Source organism: Eleginops maclovinus, chromosome 16 (assembly GCF_036324505.1).
Source record: "Eleginops maclovinus isolate JMC-PN-2008 ecotype Puerto Natales chromosome 16, JC_Emac_rtc_rv5, whole genome shotgun sequence".
NCBI lineage: Eukaryota > Metazoa > Chordata > Actinopteri > Perciformes > Eleginopidae > Eleginops > Eleginops maclovinus.
Genome location: NC_086364.1, coordinates 9,835,018 through 9,849,202, shown reverse-complemented (window position 1 = coordinate 9,849,202; position 14,185 = coordinate 9,835,018). Strand labels below are relative to the sequence as shown.

Genomic DNA, 14,185 nt, shown 5'->3' with positions numbered 1-14,185 from the left:
GCATTGTGTAATGAAATATGGCTTTGCCCAGCGGCATCAGGGCTGTTTAAATCAGACATATAGGAGGAGCACCCAATGACTACATGATCCAAGCTCATGCCGACGCGTCCGATTGCAGCAGCTCAGCAAACACACATGCTGCCAGGAGGAGGAGCAAACAGAGGCCAAATGCCACTGCCAGCCACAGTTGAACTCGTTTACTCCAGACAAATAGAGACATCTTTGCCATCACAGTGACTGAACACTGAGAAGGGTATTTTGGTTGAGCTTGTGTGGAGGAAGAGGCGGGGATGCACGCTCAGGGCTCATATTGGCCTCAATGTGTGTGAAATAACACACATACTTACGATACACAGAGCAGCTCCATATTATCATTTAGGTTATATTTGGGTTAATCTGCTGACATGAACACTTGCTAATGAACTACTACACTCATATTCCTATCCACCTGTGGTGAATGGTCTGCATATTGAGCAGCTGCCTCCTTTCTCTCTCATTTATGTATAGTATGTTACCATTTTTGGGATAGAATCATTTATTTCTCATGTTTTATGTTTGCATTAGTAAATCATCTTAGTCCGGTGCTGTACGCTTCCTTATCACTGGACCAAAAGGCAGCTTTTTGAATCCTGGCAGGGCCACCACCTCTTCATTCATGCAGGCAGCATAGGGGAGGGAATGCTTTTATTGCCTTTGTTATCACAACCTCATCAACACATTTGTTGATATTTAATGTCAGCAATGATGTACATTCTTCCAGATTTATGCTGTAGAGCAGATGTAGTTTCATCTGTTCACACTTTAACTGTTTTATTCACATGCTTTGAGCTGGGAGTTAGAAGGCAGCAGAAGCAGGGAGTTATGGTGTAATTGTCCAAAGTGGGGATGGGGGAAGGTGCTGGCAATCATTTTCGTGAGTTCTATTCTCAAAACGTCGGTCACAATTAACCCTCTTTTCAGGATGTCCATCCAACACCTTATGAAGGACCCAGGAAAAGGCATAAAGAGTAGATGGTGACAACAAACATTAAAACAATTATGGTCTCATTTCAAATCTATATTTCTTAATCGGCTCCCCGGAAATAAGTTCTAAACCTAAATAGTCTAAATAGTTTAAAACCAAACTGACTCTTCATCATGAGGAATATATGAGCCAAACAATACATATATTTAGTTTATTGCAATGATTAAAAAGAAAAACATTATACACACAAGAAGTTCTTTATTGGGAGATAATAATTATATATTCTTATTCAATCATATAATCCTGAGTTTGTGCAGTTGGTCAAGAGGAACAGGCATCATACATAACGTTCCAATATGAGTTTCAACTGTTACTCAGGTTGTGTAGTTTCACATTTCCTTAAGACTGTAAAGGATGTTATATTACAGATGTCAAACCTGGAAGAATTTACTTCTGTGCGATATCTTCTCTTTTTATATCAGCTGTTTTTTTGTTGCCTTGAGATGATAACTTACCATGTGCCAGTGCGGGTTAAGCATCTCAAGCAAGGAAGTTTAAGAAGATCCTTCTGTTGGTGGGACATCTAATCAAAAACCAACAACATACAAATGTGTTGTTGGCAGGCACTGACACTGTTTCTTTTGACAAATCCACAGGACATCCTTAGACCTTGAATGACAAGGGACAAGGATTTTCCTAGCTATTATACTTCTAGGTAATACCTTAGTGTCAGTGCATAGCATCCATCAGCCATCATTCACTTGCATCTGACATGCTCCATGGACACTATCACTCCACTGCCACTGTACTCGCCTTAAGGAGGAAAGCAGGCTGACAGAGGAGCCTGGCTGCGGGAAGAGCCAAGGTTTATCAAACGACAAAACTCAACAACAGAGCTGTGACATATTTCAGACCAACTGTTCAAAGTTATTAACAGAGAGCTACCACAGAGCAACATGTTGGTATAAAGTCATCTGAAATATCTTTAAAATGTATGTTGGATTGATATAACATTTGCTACAGGCCTTCATTTTAGTAAATGTTGGTGATTATTTAACTTTACATTTAGCATTGAGCTACTTTATGTGCAAATACCTACTGATGGCTTACTTACAAGCCAAACTAAGTAAGCAACATGGTAAATGTTGTGTATGTGAACATTATTAGTGTAAGCAATAGCATGTTTGTGTAATGTAATGTTTGCATTTAGACTCTTAATTTGACATAATCCTCAAATAACAACAAACTCACTTTTAATTTCAGCTAAAAGAGCAACTTAAAATATTGTCGGAGAAACAAAACCTCACTTCCATCAGACAGATGCCATATCAGAATGAATTCGCCTTTGTGCAAGATCAACTGCCTCTTAAAAAGCATATGGTTTATTGTTTGGAGATGAAAGCAAGCCAGGGCTCACACAAAAGAGGAAATGAAGGTAAAGAGAAGAAGAGGAGGCAAGTGATTTCAACGATGCCAACATTAAGAATTGATTCACACTTGCAGCCAAATTCAGCAGATGGTGAGTGAATGTAAACGGAACTGAGCAATCACATTTCGTACAAAACACTTAAAGGATGCAGAGAAGGGGAAGAAATAAAAGATTGGAAATGCTGGAGGAGCCAAGAAGGAACTGACTAGAGAATAAAAAGAGCCCTTTTGCTGCAATATGTTCTCGCCTACGGTTACACTTGTTCCCATGCAACTTTAATCATCCATCATGCTTTCCATATCAACTGACAGGTCTGCTTGTGCAAATTTTGTGTTTTGCTCCCACTGATATTGGATCCAAATAAATGAAAGACTGCAGGCTGACATGGAACAGATTTAAATAGGCACAGGATCTGCACAATGACTTTTTGAAATCAGAGTTTAACTTTAATTTTCAAATCTCATTGAAATTCAAGCATTGCTACAAAGGGACTTGCCTGATCAAGAATTGTCTAAAGAAATAAACCACAGGTTTCTCTAAGCTGAGGGGACGGACTCCATAAATCATTTGTTCCCTGAGGCGAATCCTTCAGGCTGCCTTCCAGCAGAGGCAACCAGTGTATACAACAACCTAATGAAATCTCCTACATCACATTGAAGACCACACAGTGCTCTGCTTACGTTTGCCAACGTCAAGATACACACAGTCTCTTCTTGTTTAGGGCTATGTATGGCTTCTGTTTTTATGAGAGAGGAAATGCATGTAAGTACAATGTAAGACTCACTGTTTATTTAACTATGTGCACTGTGTGTAGCATGAAATCATGAAATCAGATTGTATTTTTGACTGACTCTTGCATTATAACAACCTACATTTCTTTGTCTGCACTGTAAACTGATACACCTGTTGTTTTTCTGATATAGATCTGAACGAGTAGCCGCTGTACCATTAACCCCGATATCTTCTATCAAGATAATCAAAGCTTTTACCAACACTGACAAAGAGAAAAAGAAGGAATCATCTGGGTAAATGCATGAGACAGGTTTGTGTGTGTCTGCTCTGAAGGTTGGACAGAGAGGTGGGCTGAAGCTGAGGGGTCACTACTGCTCCTGTGATCCCATGCCAAACAGAGACAGTAGCAGAGACTCAATCCAGAGACAAACGCACTGTGCCAGCAGAGGAAGCTGCTGCTGCTCTCCCTTATGGCTTGCACATACAATCACTAAATGAATCATTATCATTCTCAGAACAAACATGTTCTTTAGGCTTTAGGTAAACAGTCTATCTTAAGGCTTCTTTAGGAGGGAGACACTTCCATTGATTCCTCAAACTAATTAAAAACTGTCTTGTGCAGCAGAAGCCCAAACCAATAAACAAACAATAAAGAGAGTAAAACTGAAACAGCACAGAGCTATTTAAAGCTGGGCCTTAAGCATTTCTGTCAAGTGAATATTTTTTCCCTTTTCTTGTTTTTTTGTTTTAGATAAAGAGTGTAGAAGCGATAGCTTGTAAGGCTATCATCAAGGCTACACAAGTAGCACGAGAGCATCTGTGCATGCCTTTGGGCTTTTTCCTACCCATCACACCATGGGGGGCCATAATCCTTAGGCCTTCTGGCCATGGGAACCCACTCATCTATAAATGTAACTTTGTTTAAATATGACTCTGGGAGAAGAGACGGAGCAAAGGACATGACAGGATAGGATTGTCCTGGGAGACACATCCTATGTGGGTGATTCAACAGGAAAGAGAAAGCAAAAGGAGTCGCTGCATTGGTGCCCGAAACAAACAGGTACCTGACCGGGTGAATGTGAGGACTTTCCTCAACTTCTGTGTCCTAAAGTGATACAATTATGTAAATCATAATCCAATCACCTGTTCTATACAAGAAGAAAACTACCCAGCAGATTTCCTAAATATTGTGTAGTAGTTTTTTACTGATTAGTGACTGATTTTTTTCACCATTCTGTCCACCATTATCTTTTTCCCACACTATTTACAGACCTGCTGTTTTCACCTTCTAAAAAACAGAGAAGATCTGATGCATTTCATAGCGTTGTAAACTAATTGCCATTTTTTGGTCAGATAAAAAATTATATTTACAGAAACCAAATTCACTCTAGGTTTGTTGTAATTTATATTTTATGCAAAAGGAAATGTTCACATAATAATACAAAATAATTTGCAAGGTATTCAAAATGGTAAGGCAGAAGTGTTGACATTGTAAGTAATACATTTATCAGAATAAATATTTTTTAATTTTAAAATAATTGTTGCTGCAAATATTGTTTTCCTCATCCATTAATATTTCTATTATTTTTATTGATGTAGTTGTTGATTTTTACATAAAATTTCAATTGTATTGTTTTCGAAACGAAACAACACATCCTCACATTCTCGAAGCCGGAGTCAGTGCACTTAGCTTGAAAAACTAATGAAACAATAATTAATTTGTGACAATTAACTAATTCTATCAATAAGGGAATTACTAAGTCACTGTAATAAAAGCTTTGTTAACTTTCTTAAAACCAAAATGATTGGATATTCAAAAACAGACAGTCATTCTGTTATTGCTGAACCATCGGAGCCACGCGGTCTCTACAACCATTTTCTTTAGTATATGTCAGAAAATACCCGCTTATTAGAGCGATAGCCCTTGTCACAGAAATCATTTCAGTAGTTTCACACCAGGAATATATTTATAGGTATTTGTGGACTCTTTAAAACCTGTAGCTAAACCTAATCCAGATTGCCTGCAGCATAACTTCAAGAACTACTCTTTTATACCTAAGGCTCCAGTAAAGCTCCAGTAAAGCTCCAGTTAAATCTTGTCTAAGGTATGCATTTCCATAAGAGACTGTATAAACATTGGATATGACCCGAGAGCATCTTAGTGTCCGGAGGAACATGTTGTATATGGAAGAGAGGCTAAAAATAACCTTGTGCTAGCATGTATCTTTCTAGCTTTTATTAGTATCCCTCCTTGTATTTCTTTCAATTGAGGGAAATTATTCTCACCGACATTTAAAGAGCCACCACTGTTAGCTTTCATGAAAACAAAAAACCAAAACACAACACATTGAAGTCAGAGACTAAACTGCTGGAGTTTTGTTCTAGGAAAAAGCTCACACTCATATAATAATAATCAGCAAATTCAGATATCGATTTTGTTTTTAGTTGTATCAATGTTTAAATTGATTCCTGGAGGATGTAGGGAAATATATAACTAAAAACTTTTAAAAAGTTAGGATACTTCTGACCCATTTAGGAAGTCAAGCCTGATAGTTAGAATACTTTGGGTTTAGGGCTGTCAAATAAAACAAGATATCTGATGTCTTTGTCTATACAATATTCTGATGATAAGTTGTCAATAGTTATGACATTTTATATAATTTTTTTGATCATCTGTTCGTCAGCATGAGTACAACTACTGCTGGTCAGATTTTCACAAGACTTTTTGAAAAACTTTTGCCATGGATCAAGAAGGAACCCATTACACTTTGGAGTGGATCCTAATTACAAGGTGAATGCATTGGCTGCTGCACTCTCCAAATGCAATTATATCTTGTAATTAGAAGAAGAAAGAAAGAAAAGTGCCTTATTCCGTTTATTAGTTAACTGTATGAGTTATATATTTAAATAAACCTGTAACTCACATATTGGTACAAGGCCTTAAACCACATGAGAGGATCGACACTGCCAAACTGATACACTTAACCTACTCTGACAACAAAAGATGAAAGTAAAACAACAGTTATGAGTCACAAGCACACAGTGCGTAGAAGCCCGTAACCCATACTGAATCCAAGAACATGACAGCAACAGTGAGCAAGGTTGTGTCATTGGAGGCTGACAGTGAATGAAAGGCATCTCTTGGCCTTCATTCCTGTCACGTTTCGACTCCGCCCCGCCTGTGACCTGAGGGAAGTGGCATAAGACCTGTCACCCCGAATCACAGCCCGGCCCGTGACAGCCGAGCTCATATGTAAATGTGTCAGCATGCGCAGATTCATGAGTATGACATATCAGTTTGAATATGCATGTTCAACACTGACTGGAGCGTAAACATCCCTGTACATGCAGGGCTCAGTGCATTTGTGTATGTGTGTGTGTGTGTGTGTGTGTGTGTGTGTGTGTGTGTGTGTGTGTGTGTGTGTGTGTGTGTGTGTGTGTGTGTGTGTGTGTGTGTGTGTGTGTGTGTGTGTGTGTGTGTGTGTGTGTGTGTTTCCAGGCACACGGTATGTATGTCTGAGCTGATCCTGGTATGTTATAGTGACATTCCCGGTGGGAAGGAGCCTCACGACTGTTTTCATTTGCTAGACTGCCCATATCTCTTCATGAGTACAGGCTGGGTCAAAGCGACATCTGATTTCATCCACACTCAGTGGCGTTCTCTCTGTCCGTCTTTATCTTCTTCTCTTACTACACATGTCTCTGCTGCTTACACCTTATCCCAGGGAGGATTTACCGCTTTTCTCTGTTCAATGTCATAGTAGCCTACATTATTTATACGTTTTAGTTTTTGGGCTGTTAGTCAAACAGAAAAGGCAATTTTCTTTTGGGATCATAGAAACACGTGAAGAGAATTTGTTTAGAAGTTATCGGAAAATACTGAAATTTGTTGTAAATTGGAACTCCAATTTGATTATTTTACATTATATGACGAAAATGGCAAATTACCAAGTTTTAAAATTATTAAGGCACATTTTTGTGGTAAATAAACAATAACATTGTTTTCAATATTATAAATTGATATGTCAGAAGGAAATGGCTTCTCTGTGATGAAGGGTGAAAATGTAATTTCCTGTTGATCAACAAATCTATTAATTTAATAGGTTTGCTCAATGGTAAATATGTAATTGGTGTGGGTGCTCATATTTCTATTGAAAATAAGAGAACACACAAATAGAGCATTGAAGTAAAAAGCTCAACTGCAAGGCTTTCGCAATGAGAACACACTGTGTTGCACCACCATTAACATGCTGTATCAGTACTACATGGGTGACATGAATCACGCTGGTCCAGAGTCCTTTTGTTAGACACAATCAGACCATGCTCTGCCATTTTTGGAAGATTAAAGACTCAGATATCTGCGTGTGGCGCCACATGCATCAACACAGAAATAGGCCTGTATAGCAAAGGGTCAGAGCCGATTATGAGGCTCATTTTCTGGAGCAGTCATCGTGAGTCACTACACAACTCTCCCATGCACATCGTTTCCACTATTTGGAGTCTCCCCTAAAATATCAGGCATTTTGAACACAAAGCACGCTCAGCAGTACTTAAGACTGAACTCATCATTGGCACATCAGCAGACTAAATTTCGGAAAAACATGAACATCTCTAGCATTAACGGCTCACACAGTGAAGCTCATCATTTCTAAATTTAATTGACAATATAATTAGAGTTTTAATCTTCAAAATTACCTTAAGCTTGGGCACATCTTGGTAGCCTCACCAATTATTTAGATACCTTGTTAACGGAACAAATTTCCATTCATTCACTCAATCAAAAATAAAACTATTGTCCCGGAAAATAATAATTTGCCCATTCCAGAAATAATTCCATCATGTGATCGGAATCCATTAATGACAGCCATACTGTACTTTTAAATTGGCCCCATTAGTACAGCCGAAGCAAAGTCCAAATCCACACTTAAGGGGTATAAATGGGTGCATTCGATGACCTCTAATAATTCTAATCACCCAGTAATTACAAACAGAGTGAAGCACCTTCCCTCTGCTTTTCCTTTAATGTCATTTACAGGAACTGGCAACCAGAAAATGCAGTCCAGAGTACAAAGTGTCAAGCTGAGGGAAGCCAGACTAGTTGGCAGGCATAAAGACAGAGTTTTCCCTCTGTGTGCTGCACTCTGAGGATTAAAGCTGGCAGCGTGCTCACGTCTGCTAAACAAGATATAGCCATAACACCTTTATATTTCATGTTGCACAAAGCCAGTTAGGGAAGGCTGCAGCGGTGAAGGATCTCCTATCATCTCTGCATATTTTTCACTGCAGCCGCCAATCACTCACATGTACTTTTTGTTCCTGTCAAGTGGGTATGTTTTTGATGTAGTGGCTAAAAGCATAAGATTTACCTCTTACTGTACTGGCTCCACATCACATATTCTGAAGGGAAGAATTGAGAGAAACAGGAAGTGGATTACTCCGATTATTCAAAATAGCTGCCTGTAAAGCATGTTATTGACTTAAACACATCCCGCAGACGTTTCACTTGACAGTTATGTTAATGGTTAATGCCAGATTGACTTGCAAGTGATTAACATTAAAACAAAGAAACATAATGAAGCATGGAAGTAAAACATTGATATATGTAATTTGCCGGTGATATTTAGAGATTAAAGGGATTTTAATTGAATTTAATGAGGCTATTTCATATTCAAACTGTCCTGGTGAACACGGTATGTTACTGTTTTACGTGGCTTTAGCTTTCATATCAAGTGTATGTTGACTGGTCAGGAAACCACTGCAGATGAACACGACATTAAGCACTGCATCATTTTGTATTTCTGTGGCAAATACAAAACAAGAAACCCTTTTAATTTCATTTGATTGTGTCAAGTTAAATGTATAATGAAACCATCTTGCTCTGTATGCAAAGAGAAGGAAATAGAAATCCATTGTGCTTTCAATGTATTCCCATTATCAATAACAGCCCCCAGGAGCATTATTCCTGCTTTTAATTGGTTGATTGAAAGATGGATGGAATAATAAATGATACAGTTATTGGCAATATTGATTTTCATTAAGAGTTCAGTATTCCAAAGTAAAATAAAGCTCTAATGGAACTGTGCATCAAGCATTAGAATGATGAAAATAACAGTGTTCAGATTTCTGAACACTGTATTTTAACATGAATTTGTTCGTTGCATTGCTGAAATGTGGCTTCTGGCATTTACTCAAGTAATGGACCTAAACACACATTTTAAGTCCTTATTCTATTTCATGCTGCAATTCAGAAGGAATATCATAGTTTTTACTCTCTCCTACATTTGTTTCACAGCTCTGTACTCTGTAGTTGATAGCCAGCTTTGTCAATGTTTCTATTCTCCACGTACTAAAAAGCCCTTTTTGGAAGCCTTTTCTTGGATTAACTCTTTTCTGAAGAAACACAGCTTGTAATTGTCAGTTTTTATACATACTACTGGATATGGTTTAAATCAACATATTGGTCTGACTTTTCTAGAACGTCTTCTGATCATTTAATAAACATCCATGCACAATGTATTACCTATTTCTGCCAAGTCATGTTTTCTTGGGAAGCAGGCTTGTTTCTTTCCAAGAGTGTAATAAGAGCGAAAAATTCTGTGTGTCTTAAATGAAAAGAGGACAGTAGCGCATGGTCATGATACTAACTGAAGTGAAGGGGCATTTCCTTGCTGCCACAGAGAATCTGCTCCTCATCTCTCTCTTGGTGCTGGAGTGCACAGGGGTCGCCTTCCCCTTCTCTCATATTGCTACAGCTTCCTTCTCCAATCCACAGGGAGTAAAATAATGTTCTTTTGGGAGGATGCAGGGGTAACATGTTGGGAGGGGTATCGAGTGACACAGTCACGAGATGTCACAGTAAAATGCCAAAATCAGACTTGCTACATTGAAATGAAGGAAGAAGGAATGGAGGGCAAATAAAGGTAAATGTGATCCTGGCAGTTTACCAAAAAATAATCTGAATAACTGCATGGCATCCATATGTCACGTAGAAATCAAGCATTTTTTACTAGCACTAAGCTGTTCCTGTGGGCAATATCCCAAATCCATCACAATGACTTTACATACAGGGAGGATTTTCTGAAGCACCAGGGAGAACTCATTATGGTGGCTCATATTTGAGCCAATGCTGCTGTGGCATTGACAAATGCTCCATCCGAAAACCAATGTGGCATATTTCAAAGGCATCCAGCACAATGGAACGGTTTTTCATCATAGTGAATAATGCCGGTTGCTGACTGCTCACCGAGTGCTGCGGGGTGTTTCTTTTGATATATTGACTTCAAAAATGATGAGATAATCACTAAATCAGGGGATATAAGCGTGGAGGTGCTGTCAAAGCAATTGTAAGCACAATCTGTTGTAAGGAAGGTAAAATGCTTTCAGAGCTAGAGCACCATGTGTTACGGCACCATCATGGATAAATGATAACCTGAGTTCTAAATTATTTTACAATTTTGCAAGTATTGATCGACCCTTAAATTATTTATTTATTTTACAAATGTGGTTTTATTTTATTTTGACAACTACCAAGTTAAGGAAAATGTTTTAATCAAATGTTAAATATGTCTTATTAAAATAGAACCATTGTTACATTCAGCAATGTTGTTAATATATATATATATATATATATATATATATATATATATATATTTTTTTTTGTAATGTCAGCCTGCATCCAAAATTACAACACTGTTAATTACAAATCACTACAAGAATCAAAATACATTGTAGGCAATTTTCCACACAAAATATTTTCATTCTTAATGAATCTCTAGACATTGCCAATATCATAATTATAGAGTCTGCATGTTCTTCTATTATTTGAACCGCTCCTTCAGGATTTAATCTAGAAGAAAATCTCTGCACCGCCCATGTAGCCTACTTCATGTTTCTGCTGAAATGGTTTGAGAACCAAATATTAGGAGACACTGATATAAACTTGGTAAGCGTTGCTTTTTAAGGATAATATTGTATTTGATTCGAAACTAATACGCAAACGTAGACGGACTTCAGATGAAACGCTTATTGAGTCAATTGTATGCGCTGGTTGTATCCGCTTCACAGAAGCACGTTGGATTAAGAAGTTGCTCTCTTGTTGCTCACAACTTGGCCCTGACTAAACGTGTAACACTTGCAGAAAACAGAGGAAATCCAGCGCAAATTAACGACAAAGATTCCACCATCGTCTTTGCGTTATGGTGCGTCCATGACCCCCAACATCCACACTCACCAGGGCTGCCATTGGGTTAGACATGAGCCGCATCAAGAAAAAACATGAAAATCATTGCAATATTGGGAATGTAACAAACAATTCTTACCGCTATGCGAGTCTGTGAAGATGCTTTAAGATGTAAGACAATTCTTTTTGAAGGAGGGGAAGGTAGTTTTGGACTTGCTGAGGTCCAAACTTGAATCCTGACGTTGATAGTCTGGTCCACTTTTCGGGAGGAACCAGCAGGGTGCTTCACTGATGTCTTTTTATCTCACAGCATCACTACGAGATGTGTTAGCATTCTTTGTCCATGCCAGCCTCAGTATTCTGTCTCCGAGTGGAGGTACGTCGATTGAACTATGTGGTCTGCTGCGTAAAACCGGTGCCAAAATTCCTGCGGGCCCATTCCGTTACAGCGATGCTAAACAATAGTCTGGTCATGTTGGCATGGGCTCAGCCTACTCCAATGCCAAGAGCAGTTGCGTCGGCTAATTACAACCAGATCTTGAATGCTAGTCTGTTCATATTTCTGTGACTGACTCGGGAATTTGGTAAATGTCGCTCACATGTGCCAGTTGGCTCCGCTATTGTCTTTCGGGCGTCTCATCTTTTCTTCTTCGCAGGAGTAGTGGACAGCCGAATTGCCGATCTGTTGAACGCTGGAGGTATACCTACATCCAGCGGGGTCTTGATGTCGTATTTATCGGGACCTAGCTTTCTGCCGTGTGACACACACAGTCGGCACCGTCTGGATGGGGGTCTCGTTGAGTGACAGCTGGATCCTCTGACTGAAAGCTTGCCTGGCGACCCGTCTTTGCAGGAGAGCAGTAAAGCAGGATGTTGCGCGTACACATATTTGACAGTGCACGCTCCCGTCAGGTCACAAATATTGGGTCCAGAAACATCTGCCTGCCAATAAAAAAGGGCAATTAGGACAATTTCAATAAAACCTTCCCTTTGTGTTTGTAGCTTATATCGTACAACCTCTCAGAAATCACTATTACATTCCTAGAGTGTGTTTGTTGAATCCTTATTTGTTGCAGTGTATAATGATTAATTTAATACTATAATGATATTTAAAACTCATATTTTAAAAAATTGGGATTACTATGTTTTTGTAATAATTCATTGATTATTTTTTTCTAATTCCAATGCCTTGTTTTGTCTGTGTTGCAGTTTTTAACCAACATTTTTAATGGGATTTTTCTCAGCAAAGTTTTCAGTCTAATGTCGTGGTTATTGAGATACAATGTAACAAAAATCAAAGAATATAATTAAATAAAATAGAAAAAATTGACATAGAAAAAACCCTTCAGTGCAGTCAAATAGAGCTGAAATGGAAAGCAGAATAGACTCTTCTCTTTGTGGAGGACCCCAGAACACTGCAGCAGTGGGCCTTTAGTTGTCTTCCCATCAGATGGAAAACAAAGCAACACAATTCCATGACCAACCACCAGGCCGCAAAACATATTCCAAGGAAATGAGTGACGCACACAGGATCCTTCAATGAATGATGTCTTTGCTTCCACACAATCAAAAAGGCTTCCTGCTGAAAAATTAGAGGAAATTATTTGGAACATTCAAAGGTGCACTGCCATTTGTAACCGGCTCTACCAGAGGGCCTACGTCTGGTGTCAATCTGCTAAGGCCTTGAGCGAGGGAACACATATGGTTTGATTGGAAAATTGAAACAGCTCGCTGCTTTGAGTTTGCTGGTTGATTGTTAACTAAGACATTTCCCACCCCCCCTCTCAGGCACCCGTGCATGTGCAGCCTCAATCAGTCTCTGCAGCTGAACTCTGATATGAATTGACTTCTGGATCCTCTGATCTCTGTGATTAGAAAATGATTCAGTATTCAGGGGCCCCAGGGTGCAGGACTCACACAGTCATGTGCCTGTGTTTTTTTTTGTTGTATGAGTCTGCTCACAGCTCCGACCTTGCCGGACTCACATCTGCCCAGCAGGTCAGTGATGGCGCCCTCCTGTGTTTCTGCAGGATAAGCTACAATTCATGAGGAAGATGTTAGAACAAATACGATGATCGTTGGTAAATGGAGAAAGCAAAAAAATATCTTCAGGGCTAGGTGTAAAATAGATTTAAATGGAAACATTTGTAAATACATTACACTCAAATTTAAAGACCTTACTCCGGGTTTCAATATTATACTTTCCTAATGGTTGCATTCAGAATAGTAATTGAATGCCAATATTTGCTGTACATTAATAGGAAATGCGTGTTACATGATAGTAACACGCCAACCACAAATCACATTATCACTCTGAAAGGCCCTTCACCTCGTGTCATTCACGACCTGCAGATATTTATTTCGGGGGCATGACATTATTTTGAGGCTGACTCAACCTTCATCATATTCATTCAGACCACAGATCTATTAATGACTTGTATAACTGCCCAATGCTTGACTCGACTCTCAAAGCCTATAGCTTTCTTCTTTGGGCTGGATGTTCTGGAGCAAAAGTCTGCTCATGATGTTAGCAGGAAGAGACAAGTGTGATTGAGTCACAGACACATGACAGAGCCAGAGAGGTGTGTAGGTGCAGAGAGACAGGGCAAGATAAAGAAGAGGTAAGAGCAGAGGACAGATTGACTGCAGGAAAAGGTGACTGATGAGGCGGTTGAAAGCAGATGGAGGTGAAACGGAAAAAGGAAAAGGCCTGAATTGCAGGAGGAGGGTGCCCCTGGCTGGCCCTGTACTGAGGCCGAGCCTTGCTCCGGTCTATATTTAGCACAGGGACCACAGATTGTAATGAGCGCTCCAGGGCCTTGTGTTCAGACCGGCAAAGACTGCTGCCATCCGTCTCACTGCCCTGGGGTGAGGCACGATC

At 39.2% G+C, this 14,185-nt stretch overlaps 1 protein-coding gene across 1 annotated transcript in view; it reads right to left on the bottom strand.

The window, feature by feature from the left end:
- The window catches only part of gjc1 (gap junction protein gamma 1), a 35,329-nt gene extending 23,429 nt beyond the window's left edge, over positions 1-11,900 (bottom strand). Inside the window, exon 1 of the mRNA XM_063904945.1 lies at positions 11,444-11,900. The gene's annotated coding sequence lies outside the window, so the exon portion shown is untranslated. The remainder of the gene's footprint in view (positions 1-11,443) is intronic.
- Between the last annotated feature and the right edge of the window lie 2,285 nt (positions 11,901-14,185).